The sequence below is a fragment of the Thermobia domestica genome, chromosome 6 (assembly GCF_964235325.1).
Source record: "Thermobia domestica chromosome 6, izTheDome1.hap1.1, whole genome shotgun sequence".
Lineage (NCBI taxonomy): Eukaryota > Metazoa > Arthropoda > Insecta > Zygentoma > Lepismatidae > Thermobia > Thermobia domestica.
This window is the reverse complement of record NC_137459.1, coordinates 246970912-246994908: the sequence shown is the minus strand read 5'-3', so window position 1 is coordinate 246994908 and position 23997 is coordinate 246970912. Positions and strand designations below refer to the sequence as shown.

The window sequence follows — 23997 nt, the reverse complement described above, 5'->3', positions numbered from 1 at the left end:
TGTCTCTTGCAGTTAACTTTCAATACCCTGTCACGTAATGTATGAGGGACTTCAAAAGCTCTTGAAGCAGTAGCAAGTAGCATTGAACTCTTTACGGCCTCTTTGGCTACTGACATTTTCTTCAAATTCCAGGAGCATCTCATGCAATGGAAAAAGGATGCAGATATTTCATTTTCTATATGTTAATACTAATGTAGTATTTTTGATATATAGTTATTAAAAATCACAACGAAAGATGGGGGAAGCATCTGTTGAAAGTGCCCCAAATGTGAGTGTCGAAAGTACCCCGAATGTATAAGTTGCACTTAACTATATTTTTTGCAAGTTAGAAACACTGCACACTGATGAACCAACTACCTGTGATTGCACAACTTTGTTCTGCACCATGAGTGCTGAAAATTACAACTTTTACTTCTAAACAAGAGCTTGAAAAAACATACTCAAATTATACAGTGACCCTTCACTTCTCACGTATCTCTCACAGCTTACCTCATAAACTTAGACCTTTCTAGTCAAATTATTCTACTCATTTTTAAACTTTTACAGATATACATTCCATACACCCCACAGTTTCACTTAGTACTGATTACGCCAACTCCTTCACTTCCAGTTAGAATTGACAGCGCTTTAAGCTTAGAAATGTCGGTATTCCCCAACTGTCAGTCATTCCCTGAATGACTATAATTTTACATTCAAAAGACACAATCTCATCTCACATGTAAGGTAAAGTCACCAGGAATTTTTCGAGTTTATTGTCTTATAAAATGATTTTAAACTGTGATTGTTTTATGATATTTTTTATTCTATACTTTGAAGTTCTTATTTTATAAACCTTTATAATTTTAAATTGATAGTATAGTTTTTAGTATTTAGGAAGAAAAAAAAACATTTCGAAACTCATGCAAAAGTTTAGTAATTGACACGTTTCGTTTTTAAAAGATCTAGTAGTTGACACATTTGAGATTAGTAGTTGACAGTACTTATTTTTCTTACTTATACGGAAGATAAAAAAGAAAATTATTAACATGCTAGGATTTCAATGTGTATTATCAACACTTCAGATGACTATTAGTAAGCAGTTTAATCTTCAGTATCCAATAAAATGTAAAACTTACTATTTGGCAATAAAATAAAAAAGAGTGCTATTTTACACTCTTCGCCTAAACCCATTCTTCAAACCAGCTGAATATTCTGAATCATCCAAAACTTTACTCAACAGAGAAGCAAAATATTTTAAAGGCAAAATCGAACCCTTGTTCATGTTTCCAAGTCTTCATTCATTTACTTTTTGTTTCTATTTTCTTTTTGCACTGCGAAAAGCTGCTACGTCCATTGGTTGGATTATGTGCGTTGCATTTTAACTCAAAATTATTAAAATAATACCATTATCCGCACAGAACTTCTTTACGTGAAAAGAACGATGAGAAGCATGCCTATCAATAGAAAAAAAAAATAGTAAATTTACATTTTGTGTTAACAGCCACATTAGCTAAAAGCTCAAAGAACAGCTGTCCAGTCATCCAGCCTGAATCTGACTTCTCAATTCCCCAGTTTTGAGGCACACTATTCACTACTTCTGGAGGGATCCGTTCGTATGGATACACAACGAGGATAGAAGCAAATATTCCAGCAGCATTGCCTGTAATTAAAACAGTTAAGCACTCTTTCTCATCATTATTGATTTTCTGATATACCTGTTTGTCACCCTTTTTGTCAAGAACTTTAATACCTGTCGGATTTAGAAAGAAGCCAGTTTCATCAGCATTAAACAGACGGTTAGGATCTCTTAGAATATTCTCATGACCTTCTTCCTTTTAGTAATTAACACTTCTGAAAACCGAGCGACAATGACAAATTTTGTACAATCCTTGTAGAAATGTTCGGGTTTCTTCTGAACCAAGTTTTTCCAGTTTGTCATTTTTGAAGGAGTTTTTCCTTCCAAATCATGCATTAACTGTTCGACACTGTTTAGAAGTTGGTTCACAGTCACAAGAAATCCTGCTTGGCTTACTTCAATGATTTACTTCATTAGAATATTCTCTTCCTCTGCCGTGAGGATAGATGCTGGACCCATTTTCCTTTGAACTGGCATTTTTCCTTTTACTTTATGTAATAAAGTTATTCGTGGAACATCATGTTGTTTTGCTGAAGCTACAACGGGCACTCTTTGTGGACTAACATCCTCTATTGCTTCTACCATCTGTTCCTTGGAATATGACAAGAATCTTCTTTTTACTGGCGGCATCGTCCTGAAATGAGAAATGAATGTTTATTTATATATGGTTGATGTGATCAGCAAAGAAAATATTTCGAAAGAAAACAAAATATTTTGTTAGCCTCTGAATAAAGTATTTCAAAAAAGATTCGTTAAATATGTGTATGAAGCATTGCGCTGTACGAGGCGAAAAAATGGAAAAGTGAGAGAAAAGACAACATGTAAAAATGCAGAAGAATTGGGAACGTTGGCTGGGCAGAAAAGAAAACTTATCAGGAAGGTATGGAAAAAAGAAGGATAAACAAGAGGAAAACAGAAACTTGACAATAAATTCGTGGTCACTACTTAGTTAAGAAGATGTATTTTGAAAGATGTGATAGAGGAAATGGAAAGAGGAGGTTGTAATTGATAGATAATATTAGGGATGGTGATTTATACATTAAAACTAAGAGATTAGCGGCAGATCGAGACAAATGGCAGCATCTTAGCTCAAAGCCCTGCCAGTATTGGCCGCACACTTAGTGACTAAGATTAATCTACATTGCAGGGTAATAATTTAAAAGAATATTTAATGAAGAATTTCTATGTGACTCGTAAAACTCTACACGGACTAATTTTTTGCCAAGCATATAATAAGTTCAAAGCAGAATTAATTACTACATTTGAAAAATATTTTCGGAAGACATTTGATGGTTGTTGCCATGTGAACTTGTCCCTTTGTAATTCAAATGAGACAGATACTTGAAAGAATTACTTACGCCATATATTGGTAATACTTTTTCAGAAAGGAAAATATTTACTTACGTGCTTATTCTAATATAGTAAGAAAAACAATACAAAACCTTCCTTCGAGCCAACAAAGAGTAGATTCAGTACTTGACATGCACTGGTATCAGTGTTTGACACTCATATCAACTACTAGTTTCATACCCTTGTTTTACTTTCTGTTGCAAATTTTAATGTTTATTATTTTTACAACGCGTTTGAAGTGGTAAACGTTAATTTTAATATAAGAACGGTTGGAATTAGTACCTGACAGGAGGGTGTCAACCTCTGAAATCCAAGCAGAATTAAACGTCTCCCCTCCAACCCCCCTTGACACCCCTCCAACAATATTGTTTTCTGTTGAAGCTTCTCGCATTGATTTGTTACTCAACAGAAAACATGTAACATTATAAATATAGAGATTATAGCAAAACAAAACATAATTTTTCACATTAGTTTCAAACAGAGGGTACTCACTTTCTTAACGAAATCGGTAACAAAACTATAGCAGACAACATATCCTCACAGTGGGGTGAAGAGTTTACAATGTCACTCCATTACATATAGTTACTCTGTGTAGTGATGCCTATGATTTGTTTCCACTTTTGTCTTCGTATGAAGTAAAGTAACTTTATTATTTAAACTTTTCTTGCAAAGTGTCAACTAGGACACTGACCGCCTGTCAACTACCATTGCCTTTACTTTATGACTCTTATCTGAACGAACTGTAAAAATAACAGAGCGTATTTATATAAAACAAAAATGTAAACATAGTTTTTTGTGTAAATTATTAGTTATTTCAGAAGCTTGGCAACGTACAAATATGATATCCGTTGCACCCAAAAAGATATTCAAGTATCGAGTCACTCACTTTCTTTGAAGAGCCATATTCTCGCAATTATAGCTGGGAAGTGTCAATACGTTGGCTTATTAAAAGAAGCTCTCTATTGGCCAATTAAATAAAATATTAGGAGCTGCGGAGGGGGAAGAATAGAGAAAATAAAAGTATAAGCCTATGATATCAATATGAATGCAGAAATTCCAGAAGAATCTATGATTGGATAATAAGTATAGATGAGAAAATTCTAATAATAATGAGAGTAATATTGTCAACTATCCTATCTTCATTGTGTTAAGATTTTCTTACGTAATATTAAGGATTTTATACATGATATAGCTTTGAAAACTGCTGAAGAAAGTTAAAATGATAAGGTTGGCCTAATTTTGTGACGAATCCTTCACGTTTTTAATCCCTTAAAATGTCGAAACCAGAAAAGAAGCTCATATTTTTAAAAAGGAAGAAGAAGATTCAGGAAATCTCTTCTCTCTCTCTCTTTCATTTTTCCAACACATTCCAGAATCGTAGACATTACATTTACATAAACTCACTTGAAGTTCTTTTTCCCCTTTCTGAAAACAGGTCCCGAAGCAACTCTGTCCTGAATCTGCACTGGTCCTGAATGTGAAAGACCTGAAAGTAGACAACAACTTAAGTTGAACCTCTTGCCACGCCAATCAGTTCAAGGGCTGTGCAATATTGTCAGCATTTAAAGATAAAAATGTCCAAAGATGTGACTCATCGATCAGTGGAGGACTCGCGCGGGGGTTCATCGGTTTCGGACTCCCTCCAAAACTCCCGTATATATATATATATATATATATATATATATATATATATATATATATATATATATATATTCACCTCTCCTATATTGGGGCCCACTGCATGGGAAGTGTCACCGTTCATCTCAGCGACCCCAAAAAATGTGGATTCAGCACTAATATCGGTCATTTTCCATCATTTTTATATATCTCTTAATTCCTCGCCCCCAAGTTGCGGGGTTGAATTTGAATTTAAACGGGATCGAAGGTATCACTGTTCATCTAAACAACCCAGAAAAGTATAACCGACACTGATAGTGGCCATTTTAGATCATATATATATATATCCCCCCAAGTGGAGGGGATGATTTTGGATTTAAACCGGATCGGAAATGTCACTATTCATCTGAATAATCCTGAACACTATGGATTAGACACTAATACTGACCATTTTAGATTATTATTATATATAGCTCCCCCTCCCCCTCCTCCGTGCTGCGGCACACGGCATCAGAATTGTCACTGTTAATCTCAGCTACTCCTAAAACTATGGATTCGACACTAATATTAGTCATTTTCTATCATTTTTAAATGTTTATCCTCCTCTCCTACATTGTACCCTCCACCTCCCCAATTATCAGGGCTGAATTTGGATTGAAACAGCATCAGAAGCGTTACTCTTTCTTTCATCGACCCCGAAAACTATGGATTCAACACTAATATCGGTCCCTCTGGTGCTTGGGGTCTCGGGTTCGATCCCAGCCCCCGCCATATGAACTTTATGGTGGACAAACATCGTGTGCGTGGGATTTCTCGGGGTTCTCCCGTTTCCTCCCACTTTCTTCATTCCACCATTTCATTCATTACTCATCATCACCGTCTCCTTTAGCCTCACCGGCATAATCGTGGGACGTAAAAGTCAAAGATTTAATTTCATTTTTTTTTTCATTTTCACTAATATCGGTCATTTTTTATCATTTTTAAATTTCTCTCCCCCTCCCCGTCCCCTTCGTTGTATCATCAAAGTGAATAGCCTAAAGTAATCCCTGCCCCGACCCTCATATATGTTGAAAATTTGATCGAGATTAGTTGGGTAGTTCAAAACTTATAAGGTTTTATTAGTTTTTATTTATACGCCCCTCTCCCCTCTCCCTGCCCTTGGATCTACCGTTAAAGTGAAATTACAAAAATGTTTCCATATCCAAACCTCATGTGTCTTGAAATTTTGATTGAGATCCGTCGGATAGTTCAAGAGTTATTACGTTACAAAAATAGTACCTTTCACTCTTATATAATTTTCAATTATATATATATGTCGCGGACCATGACATCGAAAGTGTCACCGTTCATCTCAGCGACCCATGAAATGTGGATTCAGTACTAATATCGTTCATTTTCGATCATTTTTAAATCTCTTCTTTCCCCTCCCCCAAGTTGGGGGATTGAATTTGAATTGAAACAGGATCGAAAGTATCACTGTTCATCTAAGCGACCCAGAAAACTATAAATTCGACACTGATAGTCGCCATTTTCAATCATTTTTATATATCTTTTTCTCTCCTTCTCCCAAGTGGCAGGGCTGATTTTGGATTTAAACCGGATCGGAAATATCACTATTCCTCTGAATGATCCCGAAAACTATGGATTAGACACTAATATTGGTCATTTAAATTTCCTTCCCCCTCCCCTCCCCTACGATATATATATTTCCCCCTCCACCGCACTGCGGCATACAGCATCAGAATTGTCACTGTTAATCTCAGCTACTCCTAAAACTATGGATTCCTCAGCTATGTGTGTGTGTGTGTTTAGCTAAGTGCCTACTTGACATACAGCATTTACGTAATGATTCACTTTGTTGAAAAATTTGTTTTTAATCAGATTTCTATATATATTATTCCTTGGACATGATAAGACTAGTACTACCTCATTCCAATATATGTATTCAACTATTTTGCTATAGAAATGTTCTAGAAACTTGTACATGGTATAAACAGGATGTTTTTTTTTAATTGTGTTACTCTTTTTATTATTGACCACTTGATATGTTTTTTGTTCGTACGTAGATCCTTGAATACCATTCCCGAATGATGAGCTCATGTGTCAGTTTACTTTTCTTCGCAACGTTATTGAACGAAAATTTTTCTTTTATAAATTCCAAAGTAGTTACCAAAGCAACTTCTTACTGTACATATTTACCTGTCTCGTTTGAAAAAGGAAACTCAAAATAATATATACACAATTACGTCATTAAGCACTTTCGTGTTACTATTCAGAAAGAAGTAATCTATACTTTTGATATGCAACTCTAAAAGCATTACACTGGTCAACAGTGAAAATGCTTCGGAGATATAAAAGTAACCAATTCTTATTAATTTTAGAATGCTGATAACGAATATGAAATACGTTTTTGAAGATTGGTTCCGATTTCGAAAAAATACGTTATCACCGGATGTGCTCCGGGGATCAAATTAAGAATTCGTAGCAACAGGAACTGTCTGCTTATTTCAATAAACTTCTATCGTTTGACGGTTAGTTTCATTGCTATCCTCGGAGACGTACGCAGGAAGTGGGTCCTGCGGGTCTTGAGCCACCAAAATTTCGAATTCTTTGTAAATTTAGTCTAATTTCTGGTGCAATTTTACAAATTGTAATATAGTTTAGCCTCAAATTGTACTTGAACCCCCCCGAAAAGCTTAGGACCGCTCCGAAATAAATTTCTGCTTATCTGCATGAACACATCAGAATCCTTTGGAACAGTATATTCATTGGAAAGTTACATAGTATGTTGTAACAATGTAACTGGTCTTATGAATAAACTTTACATATAAGGTAATCCCGAAAATGGTGACTATTCATAGACGCATCAAAACTATTCTTCAAGTATATTCTGCGTAAACTTCCACAAATTGCTGAAACTAAAATCAGGTACGGAATCCTTATTGGCCCTCAAATTCACTAACTCCTTAATGATCCTGAATGTAATGCAGTGTTACAAGATAAGGAGAGCATTGCATCTGCATGGGATTCTTCCCGAAAAGTGGAAACGAGCAATCTCAGAACTATGAGGAAGTAGTGCAACACCTAATATCTTCTACCAAGCAATGGGATGTAATGTCACTAAAAATGCATATGTTGCACTCCCACATAGGTTTCTTCCCAGAAAAGTGCGAAGCAGCCATTGATGACCATGGGGAACATTTCTACCAAGTTATATCTATGATTGAGAAACGATATCAGGGCCACTGGAACAAGTCTGCGCTTGCCAATTGTTGTTGGACAATCACTAGAGATGTTTCAGAAACAAGAGACAGGCAAAGAGGCACCATTTGTAATATCCATTTAAGTTATGTTTTATCACTTTCATTTTATATAGTTTTAATTTCTTATTGACGCTTTTATATTATTTTGAACAAACGCTGTTCCAAGCACACACGCAATCATCATACTCTATAACCTATATGCCAAGTGATTATTTGTCTCATATGCCGAGGGTCTAACGTCATAATAAAACGAATTTTCCTCTCTTTATGTACGAACATCACTTTATACATTTTTTATTTTATATCTTACTTTTCCTCATAATTATTGTAAATATTGCAGCGAAACTTGGCACACGCAATGCGTATGAACCACAGTAGTTTCAAGGTATCTTGTATATTGGTATATGTAACTGGGGCCGCACCAGGGTGCACTACATTTTAAGGAAAGGAGCTTCTGAACGGAAAATTCCCAATTTTGCTCCCAATTTTCCATTTTCTCGTACATCATACACACACATTCTCATACTACCTTTGAAAGATTGATTTACTCTGAAGAGAATGACGTATGAATCGTGATACTTGAATAAATAATATTGTTTGGATTCTTTTTATTTTGTATCTCACATTTCCCTATATGAAATTTAGTATTGTCAAGCAGAAATGAGAAATATTTTCCCCTCATAACTATTGTAGATATTTCATTGAAACTTGGCACACGTATTACGTTTAGCCGGGGCCTTACCAGGGGATGCTACATTTGAAAAAAGTTTTTTTTTTTTGACGAGAAATTACCAATTTTATCTTAAATTTCCCTCCTCTTGTATACACGACTCCAAAAGTGCATTACCACCTGCAATTCTCCGTTTCCTGCAATAGCAGGCAACCCAAAATGCTCAGCGGTTGGGTTGGTTGCACATTCGCAAGGCGTTGGACCAAACCTCAATTTTGTTACAAATATATCAGTGTGGCAAACTGCAAATAAGAGAATAAAATAAATTGTTAAGACTTACCATTTTATTATCGTGATGGCAATGGATGACATAAAAGTTAAAAAATCATCTTACCTAAGCAGTTCAAACAAGGTGAAAGGTAAGAAACACACATAAGAGGAAAGCAGTTTCTTTCCTTTTCCAAAAGAAAATCTCGTAAAAAAGAAAAAGATTATATAATGTAAAGGTTTAATATAAAAGCCTAACACCCCAAAACAAACATCCACACGACACAGAAAGAGAGAGAAACACAGAATAAGGAACACCAATGGCTTAGCGGACTAGCGGGCCTCTCATACAAGATAAAGAGATGGGACCTTAGTTGTAAACCTAATTGTTATAATAATAATAATAATAATAATAATAATAATAATAATAATAATAATAATAATAATAATAATAATAATAATAATTATTATTATTATTATTATTATTATTATTATTATTATTATTATTAAAAATCGTCTACTTTCCCAATCTCTGACCTACCTAAGAGCATGTCTGTATATAGCGGTCATGTGAGTACCTTTTGTCAATGAGTGGCCCTAAAGGTAAAAGGGATGCAAATATCTGAGAGAGAGGAACAAAAAAAATTCTTATGATAAATTCTAGGAGAAAGTTCGAGGAATTGCTTTTGACGGGTGCTTTCTTGTTTTTCGGGGACAGAAAATTGTATCGGCTAAGAAATTACAGTATATAATATTGCAAATTTGCAAGTGCATTTATTTACAATGCAACTTGAAGTAATAAATAAATTGAGGACTTCGGGACAAACGACTTGTCAAGTCCAAAAAGTGAAACTATAAAGGAGATAGCTTCACAAGGATTTCTATTCATCTGATTTTCTTCAAACTTGGCACATATATACTAGACCGAAAATAAATGCACACGTTTTTTTTTTTTTGTTTCTTTCGGAGAACAGGTTAAAGGAAGCAAAGGGTCCCTTTTAAATAAGGGTACCTTTGATTTAAAAGGACCAAATTAAAGAAACGATACTCTGCCGATGCAAAGATGACTTCAAAGTACAAAATACGGGTTTTGAAGTTTTTCACAGAGAGGTTTTGCAGAGGCAATGCTCCTTCGAAATGAGAAAGGACCCCGAACAATCTTTATGGAAATTGGATTTCGGTGGAATTGCTTGGAACCGTGTTATGTTGTAGATATTATGTTCCTGAGAAAATGTATCAATGGACACAACCAAAAATCGTTGGCCGTTTGGCCACCATGAGGCCACTTTCTTACAAAAAAGCCGAAGAAAGTGGCATTCGAGATTTTGGACAAAAATACTAAAACCGTGATGTTGTAGATATTGTGATTCCGAAAAGGTCCTAATGGCCATAACCACCAAACACTGATATTTGGCCACTACAGAGCTACTTTTTTTTAAAACAGCCAAACATAGTGATATTCTGGATTTCAATGAAAATCAGTAAAACTGTGATGTGTTGTAGATGTTGTGATCCTGAGAAAAAGTCTCAATAAGCACAACCACCAATCACTGACCGTTTGGCCACTACGAGACCACTGTTTTGAAAGTAACCGAAGATGGCGATGTTCTTGATTTCGGTAAAAATGACTAAAACTGTGATATGTTGTAGATATTGAGATTCTGAGAAAAGTTCTTATTGGGCACAATCACTAATCAATGACCGTTTGGCCACAACGAGGCCACTTTCTAGAAAGTAACCGAAGATGGCCATGTTCTGGATTTCTGTAAAATCACTGAAACTGTGATATTTTGTAGATATTATGATTCTGAGAAAAGGTCTTAATGAGCACAACCACGAATCACTGATCGTTTGGCCACCACGAGGCCACAATTTTGAAAGTAACCGAAGATAGCCACTTTCTGGATTTCGGTAAAATGACTGAAACTGTGATATGTTGTAGATGTGGTAATTCTGAGAAAAGGTCTTAATGGGCACAAACACTAATCAATGACCGTTTGGCCACAACGAGGCAACTTTCTTGAAAGTAACCGAACATGGCCATGTTCTGGATTTCGGTAAAATCACTGAAACTGTGATATTTTGTAGATATTGTGATTCTGAGAAAAGGTCTTAATAAGCACAACCACTAATCACTGATCGTTTGGCCACCACGAGGCCACTATTTTGAAAGTAACCGAAGATGGCGATGTTCTTGATTTCGGTAAAAATGACTAAAACTGTGATATGTTGTAGATATTTTGATTTTGAGAAAATGTCCTAATGGGCACAACCAATAATTACTGACCGTTAGGCCACTTTTTTGAAAGTAACGGAACATGGTGATGTTCTGGATTTCGGTAAAAATGACTGAAACTGTGGTATGTTGTAGATGTGGTGATTCTAAGAAAAAGTCTTAATAGGCACAACCATTAATCATTGACCTTTGGCCACTACAGGGCGACTTTTTTGAATGTAACGGAACATGGTGATGTTCTGGATTTCGGTAAAAATGACTGAAACTGTGATATGTTGTAGATGTGGTGATTCTAAGAAAAGGTCTTAATAGGCACAACCATTAGTCACTGACCTTTGGCCACAACCAGGCCACTTTCTTAAAAGTAACCGAAAATATTGATGGCCTGGATTTCGGTAAAATTGACTGAAATTGCGATATGTTGTAACCATTGAGATTGTAAGAAAAAGTCTTAATGGGCACAGCCAATAATCACTGGTCGTTTGGACACTACGAGGGCACCTTTTTGAAAGTAACGGAACATGGTAATGTTGTGGATTTCGGTAAAAATGACTGAAACTGTGATATGTTGTAGATATTGTGATTCTGAGAAAATGTCCTAATGGGCACAACCAATAATTACTGACCACTAGGCCACTTTTTTGAAAGTAACGGAACATGGTGATGTTCTGGATTTCGGTAAAAATGACTGAAACTGTGGTATGTTGTAGATGTGGTGATTCTAAGAAAAAGTCTTAATAGGCACAACCATTAATCATTGACCTTTGGCCACTACAGGGCGACTTTTTTGAATGTAACGGAACATGGTGATGTTCTGGACTTCGGTAAAAATGACTGAAACTGTGATATGTTGTAGATGTGGTGATTCTAAGAAAAGGTCTTAATAGGCACAACCATTAGTCACTGACCTTTGGCCACAACCAGGCCACTTTCTTAAAAGTAACCGAAAATAGTGATGGCCTGGATTTCGGTAAAATTGACTGAAATTGCGATATGTTGTAACCATTGAGATTGTAAGAAAAAGTCTTAATGGGCACAGCCAATAATCACTGGCCGTTTGGACACTACGAGGGCACCTTTTTGAAAGTAACGGAACATGGTAATGTTCTGGATTTCGGTAAAAATGACTGAAACTGTGATATGTTGTAGATGTGGTGATTCTGAGAAAATGTCCTAATGGGCACAACCAATAATTACTGAGCGTTTGGTCACTACAGGGCTACAGTGATATTCTGGATTTCGGTAAAAATGACTGAAACTGTGATATGTAATAGATCTTCTGATTCCAAGAAAAGGTCTCAACGGGCACACCCACTAATCACTGACCGTTTGGCAACAACCAGGCCACTTTCTTGAAAGTAACCGAAGATGGTGATGTTCTGGATTTCGGTAAAAATAACTGAAACTGTGATATGTTGTAGAGCTTGAGATTCTGAGAAAATGTCCTAATGGGCACAACCAATAAATACTGAGCGTTTGGCCATTACCGGGCCACTTTTTTGAAAGTAACGGAACATGGTGATGTTCTGGATTTAGGTAAAAATGACTGAAACTTTGATATGTTATAGATCTTGTGATTCCACGAAAAGGTCTCCATGGTCACACAAACTAATCACTGACCTTTGGCCACAACCAGGCCACTTTCTTGAAAGTAACCGAAATGGTGATGTTCTGGATTTCGGTAAAAATGACTGAAACTGTGATATGTTGTAGATCTTGTGATTCTGAGAAAAGGACACAACCACTAATCACTGACCGTTTGGCCACTACAGGGCCACTTTTTGGAAAGTAATCCAAAATATTGATTTTCTGGATTTCATTAAAAATGACTGAAACTGTGATATGTTTTAGATATTGTGATTCTGAGAAAATGTTCTAATGGTCACAACCAATAATTACTGACCATTTGGCCACTACCGGGCCACTTTCTTGAAATAACGGAACATAGTGATGTTGTGGATTTCGATAGAAATGACTGAAACTGTGATATGTTATAGATCTTCTGATTCCGAGAGAAGGTCTCAATGGTCACACAAACTACTCAGTTTCCGTTTGGCCATTGCAGGCCACTATATTGAAAGTAACCGAAAATGTTGATGTCCTGGATTTCGATAAAAATGACTAAAACTGTGATATGTTGTAGATTGCTGATTCTGAGGGAAGGTCCTAATAGGCACAACCAATAATCGCTGACCATTGGCCAGAAGCAGGCCGCTTTCTTGAAAGAACCGAAAATATTGATGGCCTGGATTTCGGTAAAAATGACTGAAATTGTGATACGTTGTAGATATTGTGATTCTGAGAAAAAGTCTTAATGGGTACAGCCAATAATCACTGGCCGTTTGGACACTACGAGACCACATTTTTGAAAGTAAGCTAAAATGGTGATGTTCTGGAATTAAGTAAAATGACTAAAACTGTGAGATGTTGTAGATATTGTGATTATGAGAAAATGTCCTAATGGGAACAACCAAAAAATTACTGACCATTTAGCCACAACCAGGCCAATTGAAAGTAACCAAAGATGGTGACATTCTAGATTTCGGTAAAAATGACTGAAACTGTGATATGTTGTAGATATTGTGATTCTGAGAAAAGGATTTAATAGGCACAACCACTTCTCACTGACCGTTTGGCCACTACAGGGCCAATTTTGGAAAGTAATCGAAAATGTTGATTTTCTGGATTTCGGTAAAAATGACTGAAACTGTGATATGTTGTAGATATTGTGATCCTGAGAAAAGGATTTAATAGGCACAACCACTAATCACTGATCGTTTCGATACTACAGGGCCACTTTTTTTTAAAGTAACGGAACATGGTGATGTTCTGGATTTAGGTACAAATGACTGAAAAGTGATATGTTTTAGATCTTGTAATGTCTCCATAGGCACACAAACTAATCACTGACCTTTGGCCACAACCAGGCCACTTTCTTGAAAGTAATCGAAGATGATGTTCTGGATTTCGAAAAAATAAAACTGTGATATGTTGTAGATCTTGTGATTCTGAGAAAAGGGCACAACCACTAATCACTCAACGTTTGGCCACTACAGGGCCACTTTTTGGAAAGTAATCGAATATGTTGATTTTCTGGATTTCGCTAGAAATGACTGAAACTCTGATATGTTGTAGATATTGTGATTCTGAGAAAATGTCCTAATGGGCACAACTAATAATTACTGCCCGTTTGGCCACTACCAGGCCACTTTCTTGAAAGTAACGGAACATGGTGATGTTCTGGATTTCGACAGAAGTGACTGAAACTGTGATATGTTGTAAATCTTGTGATTCCGATAAAAGGACTTAATGGGCACACACACTATTCAATTTCCGTTTGGCCATTACAGGCCACTTTCTTGAAAGTAACCGAAAATGTTGATGTCCTGGATTTCAGTAAAAATGACGAAACTGTGATATGTTGTAGATATTGTGATTCTGAGAGAAAGTCTTAATGGGCACAGCCAATAATCACTGGCCGTTTGGACACTACGAGATGACTTTTTGGATAGTAATCGAAAATGTTGATGTTCTGGATTTCGGTAAAAATGACTGAAATAATGGAGTGTCAGTGGGTCAATTGGATTAAGATTTTTAAGTGGGTTGTGGGTCAACAGGATATGATTCACTGCAACACACAACCCACCGTGACCCACTTTGACCAAACAATCCGTTCTGACCCACGCTGACCCACCGAACTACTATGACTCACCAACCCATTCTGCTCAGTGCATTGTAAACAGCTTCTTCTGAGCACTGGTGAATTTGTCTACGTTTTACTTTCAAGGCCTTCTTTTTTCTTCTTTTTCATTTGTTTCTATTGAAGAAAGAACTTCAGGCATTCTTGCAGAACTTTAGGAAATTGATCATATTTGCAATTGTAATAATAGCAATAGGACTTACTTCTTGACTTTTCAGACACAGCCTAAGAGTTTTTAGAGGAGCTAACTACTTGTTTTATTTTGAATCACCTATAATGTATGAATTATTATATAAAAATGTAATATAACTATGTATGTGTGATCATCAACATCAAAGTCAACTGAAATGACATTTGGCATATACATAGTTAGGCCCTAGTCTCAATATCATTGTTTAAAACTCCCTTTTGTTGGGGGGGGGGAGCATTTTCTATATATAGGATTGATTTCTAAAAATAATCGAAAACGATCGATATTAGTTGACTGCCTAATATTGATATTAGGCAGTCCTTGATATGAACCACCGTGACTGCCATGATATAAATTTAACTTCAACTGCTTCTTCAATGTTCTTCTTCTTTTTAGTTTTTACTTTCTATGGTTAGAGTCGAGGGTGAAAAAAATATGCTGTTCAGAAAATGCTGTTTACAATGCAGTGAGCAGAGTGGGTCATGGTGGGTGATGGGTCGCAGTGGGTCACGGTGGGTGGTGGGTCACATGCTGTTGACCCACGTCCCACTCAGAAAACTCGACCCACTGACCCACTCACCCACTCCAACTCTGGTTAACGTTTCTTCGTCTGGAGTAAACAAGTTCTGCCAGAGGAACTTTTTTCTTTCAAAATATATTTTTATATGTTCATATTTATTATTATTATTAATTACTTTCTTGTATTTTTTCCTACATTATCTTAGATTAGTGACCGCGGTTTAGGATAGATTATGTAAAGTCAAATACGGTTATGTATGTTTACATTTTCGTTTCTTTCTTTCAAAATGCACTCCTATCTGTTCACGTAGTCCAAACGTAGGCATACACCTCTGTATTGATCAACTATAACATTCTAGTGTATGAGTTTATTTGCTTCGGCTCTTCTGAGCTTAAGATGTAAGTAAAAACATATTAAGAACAAATAATAAAGAAACTAAGTTTACCTGATGGATAAAAATAAGAAATTATATAAAATGCAATGAGCTGATCAGTACGGTACTGTATACGTACTTTTGGGCCACCCTGTATATTATTAATAATTTATTTCTTGCATTTAATAATAACTAGCTGAAAATAACCACTTTTCGCATGGGTCAGATAAAATATCTATGTAAACAAACTGAACAACGAAACGAAAATATATCGGTAATTTTCTACTACTTTTACATATCGAGGGAAACGCCCCTTGAGACCCCCTGGTTCAAAATTTAAAAAGAACGCCTCTGGCTCCGAAGCGATGGGAGCTGTATTTAGAACTCAACGCCTTTGGAAGAATCACCATTCATCTCAGCGACCGTGAAAACTAAGGATTTGATACTAATATAGGTCATTTTGGATTATTTTTACGTGTTTCTGTACATCTCCCCCCTCCCGGTGACCCCGGCCCGCACGCGATGGTAGCTGATTTTGAAAGTCATCGCTAATTGAAGTGTCACCATTGATCTCAGTGACCGTGAAAACTATGAATTCGACACAAATATCGGCAATTTCCTAATATTATTACATGTCTCGGTAAACGTCCCCCTCCCCTGAGACCCCTGGTTCGATTTTTTTAAAAATAAAAACCACTTGGTCCTGGTCTGGGGCCTGGACAAAAGTATCCGTTATTAAAGTTTAGTAACTTTTTGTCAACTCGTCTGATCCCCAGGCCGCACACAGACAGACACACAAGCAAACTCGAACAGATAGAACAAACAGCGTTCTTTCGCATAGAATGTTGTTGCTTCCACCCAGCCTAAGTGCCGGAGGGCTTCTTTTATACGTAAACACGTCTATTGAATCTGCCTCTTCTATCGAAGTAATGGGTCGCGTGTAGTGCTAGTATTAGCTATTTTGTTGTTATTGACCTTGAAGAACTAACAAATGGTTTCACATCAAGTCACAAGTCGCTTTGGTCCGTGAAGTTGATATACAGTAGAAATGACCTATGCCTTACTCACCCGTTGTGAAATAGAAATATTATGTTGGTTTTATCTGAACACCCACAAATCTGTTATAGCAAGAGGCCTTTCTACAACTACTTCCAATCTAGATTAAATTTCACGGCTAACTTTTTGAATCGTACACAAGAGTATCATTGATATGCTAGTGTTAATAATATTTATGGAACCAAAGACAGGTTTTAAACTACCAAATTGTGCTGTGCATAAAGTCGGAAATCTTATAGAGTGATTTAATCCGTGTGTCTGTTGACAGATACCAAAGCAAAGACAGAAAGTGATATAGAGACAGAGGCGGATCCAAGGGGGGGCGATCGGGGCGATCTCCCCCCCCAGAAGAGGAAACTTTCTTATTTTTTATATATAAATAAAATCCATCCCAGAGTTTGGAACCCTTAAAAGTAGCATTATGACAACTCATCGCCCCCCCCCCCAGAAGTCGGTCCTGGATCCGCCTCTGTATAGAGAAATGGTTTTCTGCTATTGATTCTTCATCCAATGAATAGAATAGGTTCCATCTCATCCGTTAACTTTATATTGAACCCAGAAGTGGTTCAAATTAGCAATTTCCAGTTCTAACATTCAACCCATAGATGAAAACGGTAACATACATGAAAACTTTTTTTTTTTTTTTTTGTAAACGATTGCGCGTGTATAGGCAACATATCATGGTCATTCACAATCTCTACCAAAATTGAAAATGGTTAAAATTTATTATTACTTCCGGTTTCAACAACAGTTTCAACTTTCATCGTCATAGCATAAAACGGTAACATAGCGAGAACTGATTTTTGAAAACGAGTTACCATCTAGAGTCAACATCATGGGTACACAAAATATTCTACCGAAATTATAAATGGTTGAAATTTACTATTACTTCCGGTTTCAATTTCCAATTTCCGCCTAATAGAAATAGTAAATGCTTCAAGATGTGGTCTTTTGCAATTAATTCAGTATCCAAAGAATATATTTTATTTCCTCCGTTAACCTTCTACTCAAACCGGAATTGCTTCAAATTAGCCATTTCGATTTCAACGTTTGTCGATATATAAAGATAATGATAACGGATAGTGAGAAGTGGTTTCTGCAAACGATTTAGAGTCTGAAGACAAATATCTACAATACTAAATTCGGCTGTAGTTAGAATTTATAATAACTTCTGGTTTCAATAACGGTTTCAACGTTTATCGCTATAGAATGAAAACGGCAGCAGATAGCTAGAAACAGTTTTAAGCAAACGATTCAGCCTCTCAACAAACATATCGTTACTATCCATATAACTCTACTAAAACTGGAAATTGTTCAAATTTACTAGTACTTCCTGTTCCAATACTGATTTCCGTAGAGCAAAAATGGTAAAAGATATTAAAAAGTGGCTTTTTGCAATCTATTCATCGTCTCAAGAATAGCCTTCTCCATCTCCGTGGCAGCTTTGATCAAAGCAGAATTTGTTAAAATTAGCCATATTATGTTTGAACGTTCCTCGCATAGAGCAAAAACAGTAACAGATAGAACATTTTTGTCCAAACGATTTACCGTCTCTAGGCAACATACCATAATTATTGTCAACACCCTACCGGAACAGGAAGTGGTTCAAATTGACTATTACTTCCTATTTCAATTCTTTTTTCCATAGATCAAAACAATAGGAGATATCAGGATACGGCTTTTTTTTACGATCAACAGGAAGTGGTTCCAATTAACTATCATTTCCTATTTCAATTCTTGTTTCCAGGAATCAAAACAATAGGAGATATCAAGATACGGCTTTTTTAAATATATCAGAGTCGTAAGGAAATGTTTCTCCAAGAATTCAGCATCCCAAGAATACTTTCCACCAATCCCTATTCAAAAAAGAAGTAGCTGAAGTTAGCCAAGCTCGGTTTCAACGTGTATTGCTACATTTTTAATCTATGACTAAGAGTTTCAACTTGTTGCATATATTAGAGGAGTTACCAGTACCAATACCAAACTAAAAGAAGTGAGTATCGTTTCACAGTATGAAACGAAGATTTCCAAACAATATGAATTCAATAGTGAAACTTGAAGTAGTGTTATCATCTGTCACAAAAGAAAATGTACGTTTTTCGCGGGAGAGTATGCTTCTATCACCTCTCGATTTAATTAAATGTTTTAAAGGAGCAATCTCTAACCATAAATCGATAAATGTATTAGCTCTCGTTTTGCAGCTCAGACAAGATACGATAGAAATATCGTAAACCTTAATAGAAAGACAAAACAGCTACGTTCTTTTACAAGCTTGAAACTTACGAATATTAGCAGTATATATTTACAGTGTAGGGAGTTTCTGCTACGTTATTCCGTAGTCATTGGTTCCGTACAGAACTACCACCCAGATGCTATGTGAGCTTTGTGGTGGACAAATACCGTGTGCGTGGGAGTTTCCGGGGTGGTCCCGCTTCCTCCCACTGTTTTTATTCCCCCAAATCATCCCATCATCATCCATACAGCCTAAGCCGTAATTACCTGACGTATGACAAAGTCAAGTACTTGACCTACTAAGTAGAATTTGGTACGCTACCTTTAGACCACGGAGGCCCAAAACCGTGAACTGGCGTGCTCATAAGATCAGTGCAATTTGTAGTTATGTTCAATTAGCAAGCCAAATACCAAATGATGTTACATGTTCCTGTATTCTTTATATCATAGTATGATACTACAAATATAACAAAATATTATGATAAAATAAATCACCAAGACGCCAGGGCGGATTAGGTGTTCCTGGAACGGTGGCTCAGTGATTGAGCGTTCACCACTGGTGGATGGGGTCCCTGGTTCGATCCCAGGTCTCGCCAAATGAAATTTGTGGTGGACAAACACTGTGTGTGGGGTTTCTCGACGTTCTCCCGTTTCCTCCCACTTTATTAATTCCACCATTTCATTTCATTTATTCCACCATCATCACCGTCTCCTTTAGCCTAGCCGGCATAACTGTGGGACGTAAAACTCAAAGATTTCATTTCTATTGTTTTGTTTTCGTATTACTAGTAATAGCAGTAGTGGTATTCGCTGTCGTATTAGTATAGTAATAAGTAGTACCAGTAGTTGTAATAGTAACAGTAGTAGCAGTGGCGGCAATAGTGGAATTAGCACTAGCATTCGTAATCGCAATAGTAATAATAGTATTAGCAGTAGTAGTTGTAGTATTAGTATCACATACGGTGTAGAAGTTTTACATATCTCCTCTGTTACTTGTAATGCATTAATGAGTGTAGTATAAGACTTTTACGTCCATGAGCTGTATTATTGTATAATAAACATGGCCGGACAGAGCAAGCACAAATAACAAATAGACAGACAGTATAGGGATATAGAAAACGAACCTTGGGTAACTTTTCACACGATTTTCCTATTTGAGAAGGACAAATAGACAGTGCAATATTATGACGACATATTTCTCATTTTCCATTACATATTGAAGGATTGACTTGATGTATCAACTTGGTTGTTCTCAGGCCGGTTACGCCCGGCCCGTTTAGAGCCCGGCTCCTTTGTGCCCGGCCAGTTTAGAGTCCGGCCCATTCTCTGCCCGGCTCTAGATTCGGGCCGGATCGGGTCGAGACGGACACAGAATACAGATCCATCCGGGTCGTCTTCGGGCCTGGCTTTGCAGGGCTCTGGTCTACAGACACACGGATAAAACCGTTTTATAAGACTTCCAGCATTTATGCACAGCATAGGTTTGAAGGTCATTTCTATATTAACTTCATGAATTAAAGGGAACTTGTATTCCTCGAAAGGCATTTGTTGGTCCTTCAAGGTCAATCGAACAATGAAAAAAATGATACTAGGAGTATTTTAACACGCCACTCACTACAACGATATAACAGAATGCTGCCTCCGGCTGTTAATAAAAGGCTTAACTAGCTGGAAATCGCTAGTACAGGAGCAACGTTGTATGCCAAACAACGTTGTACTGTGTAAGAAATGCTAGGGGTTGTTCTGTCTATGTGCGCCGCCTCCTTGGTGTTCCCTGGTTAAAGCACTCACACAAATAATCTTGTCAGGGCGCTGCAGGCAAGATTTTTAGTTTCGAAACATAATAAACATACTAAAATAAATATTTCTCGCTTGACACTATTAAAAAATAAACAATTAAAACATAGAGATGGGAGTTAAAATTTCTAACGTCTAAAACATAATTGATTGTTTTTGCAAAGGCAACCAAGGAACACACTAAATTAGTCACTTTATACTTTATGTCCACAACAAAATCCTTGCAGGGGTCGCGGTGGCTCAGTGGTAGAATATTCACCTCTGGTGCTTGGGGTCCCGGGTTCGATCACAGTCCCCGCCAAGTGAATCTTGTGGTGGACAAACACCGTGCTCGTGGGTTTTCTCGTGGCACTCCCGTTTCTTACCACTTTCTTCATTCCACCATTTCATTCATCTCTCATATCACCGTCTCCTTTAGCCTAACCGGCATGAACGTGGGACGCAAGACTCAAAGATTTCATTTTCAAAATCCTTGCAAGTTCTTTTTGCAATACCATTAAAATTATTTTTTTATGATGATATTTTCATTTTAATTTGTATGAATGTAGTATTTTCTTTTAGTAACGTTTGATAATATCACTGCCTCTTGCACTCATTGTGCATCATGTAAGTTGTTGAATATATACATTAAATACCACGATTATATATGTTGGGAATATGCATTACAGGAATTAAACTTGAACCCGGGTTTCAACCTGTTTCTTTACGTTTAAGTCAGCCGTGTTACCGACTGAGCTAGGACAGTCCCAACTTATCCTTATATTACCGGTATATTTTACTTTATCACAGCACAGCCCTTTATGACAGTGTTCATAAAAGATTTTAACTAAAAAGAAATCAATCAAAAAAAATCGAGACTCCCCTGAAAACATATAACTCGTCCCGCCATTTATATGCACCCACATACATTTTGGAAAGTCGGCGCCGTTGGTTCTATCTGTTGTGTTTGAAATCAATGTTTCTTTCAGAAACTATGTTCCGGGGGAGGGGGCACACTTCGTATTCCGGGGGCACTATCGATAACTTTCTATTTTTTATTATATTATAGATGTATTATTTTGGTCTCTTCCGGGGGGCACTCTCAGAGCTCCGGGCGGGCAGTACCCCTAAAAACACTTCTGGAAGAAGCACTGTTTGAAATACACCTAATCTAATATAAATAAAATAAAAAGTTTGTTTGTGTGTCTGTCTGTCTGTCTGTATGTATCTGTGTGCTGCCTGGAGACCAGACAAGAGGACCGAGAGTTACCAAATTTTAATCTTGGGTACCTGGGCCCAAGTTCCGGATCAAGACGAAGCGTTTTTGTTAAAATCGAACCAGGAAGTCTCAGGAGACGTTTACAGGGACATGTAAAAGTATTAGAAGATATCCGATGTTAGTGTCGAATTCAAAGTTTTGGCGGTCGCTGAGATCAATGGTGAAACTCCGATTGCATTAACTTCCAAATTAACCCCACTTAGTTGAGGGTCGGGATACCGGAGATGATAACTGACATGTAAAAATAATCCAAAATGGCCGATATTAATGTCAAATCCAAAGTTTTCGCACTCGCTGAAATCAATGGTGATACTATAGAGGCGTTGACTTCCAAATACAGCCATCATGCGAATAATGGGTTTTTCTGATAGTTATTAATAAATGCAAGAAATAAATTATTAATAATAAATGGGAACAGATAGGAATGCATTTTGAAAGAAAGAAACGAAAGTGTAAACATACATAACCATGTCTGACTTTACATAATCTATCCTAAACCACGATCACTAATCTAACAAGAAGAAAGTAGACTTTGGTAAATTAACTTCGGGGTCATTTTTCGCGAGGTAGTATTGCACATTTAAAATATGAATATTTAGGGATGCGCACGAGTCGAGACATGTCTCGAATCTGGACTGAAATTCGAGTTGACACACTTTGTAAAATTCGAGACGAGTCAAGACAAATTTATTTCTCGACTCTAATTTTCGAGCCGAGACACGAGTCGAGTCGAGACTTTTCGTAAAAATCTCGACTCGACTCGAATGTGTTGAAAATCTTTCTATAATTTTTAATATTATTTTGAAGAAAGTATTCAGTCAGAAACAGCCTTGAAACCTATTCCAGTATTTATTACTTTAGAAAGGTACCGAACGCATAAACTTAATGGTTAATCTTTCGAAATCAAGATTTAATTTTCAGCTCAATTCCGTTAATTAAAACTAATAATTAATGTCGTGATATTTGATTGTACTTCAAATATAATAATAATAATAATAATAATAATAATAATAATAATAATAATAATAATAATAATAATAATAATAATAATGCTCTGGGGGACATACACGTGAGCATGTATCTAGTATAGCTCGAGCAAGGCACAATGACGGCCGACGCGTATCGCACACTGCTTGCAGACTACGTACACCCCTTGATGACGACCATGTTTCCCAACGGTAGTGGCATTTTTCGACAAAATAATGCACCATGTCACAAGGCCAGGAGTGTGATGAAGTGGTTCAAGAAATGTTCAACAATGTTCTATATCTTTTGACGATGTGCGAATTACAAGGGGGATGAGGGAAATCCCCATTGGTAATACTATATCCTCCTATAGCCAAAGGAGATTTCCCTCCATGTCAAAGAACTATGTGCTGTGTAATTAAAATGTATGAGTTGTTTTATCTGTTGTGTGTATGAAATAAATTATTAAAAAATGCAACAAATAAATTATTGACAATACATGTGATCAGATAGGAATGTATTTTGAAAAAAAGAAAAGAAACGGTAAACATACGTAACCGTATTTAACTATACATAATGTGACTAAACTAACCGATGGTAACTATCTAGAATAATGTAGGAAAGATGCAAGAAAGCAATTATTAATAATAAATATCAATATATAGAAATATATTTTGAAAGAACAATGTTTCCCAGAAGTAACTTTGTAAATTTAGGATTTAGGATTTAGATTTCTGGGCTTTCGGCATCTGAGACCATTTAACCCGTCACGTTCGAGGGATGACATCTCTAGTCGAACACACTTTCCGGGGAAAGGGAAGGAAGAAAGGATTGGGGAAGAAAGAAAGTGATCTGAGACCTAAGGTATCACCCTGGCATCTTCCTGG

At 36.6% G+C, this 23997-nt stretch overlaps 1 long non-coding RNA gene across 1 annotated transcript in view; it reads right to left on the bottom strand.

The window, feature by feature from the left end:
* Nucleotides 1-838: 838 nt before the first annotated feature.
* Nucleotides 839-23997, bottom strand: part of LOC145687773 (uncharacterized) — a 152242-nt gene continuing 129083 nt past the window's right edge. The window contains exons 2-3 of the long non-coding RNA XR_014131757.1: nt 4370-4451; nt 839-2249 (exon numbers count right to left, since the gene is read on the bottom strand). This is a non-coding gene — a long non-coding RNA (uncharacterized LOC145687773). The remainder of the gene's footprint in view (nt 2250-4369; nt 4452-23997) is intronic.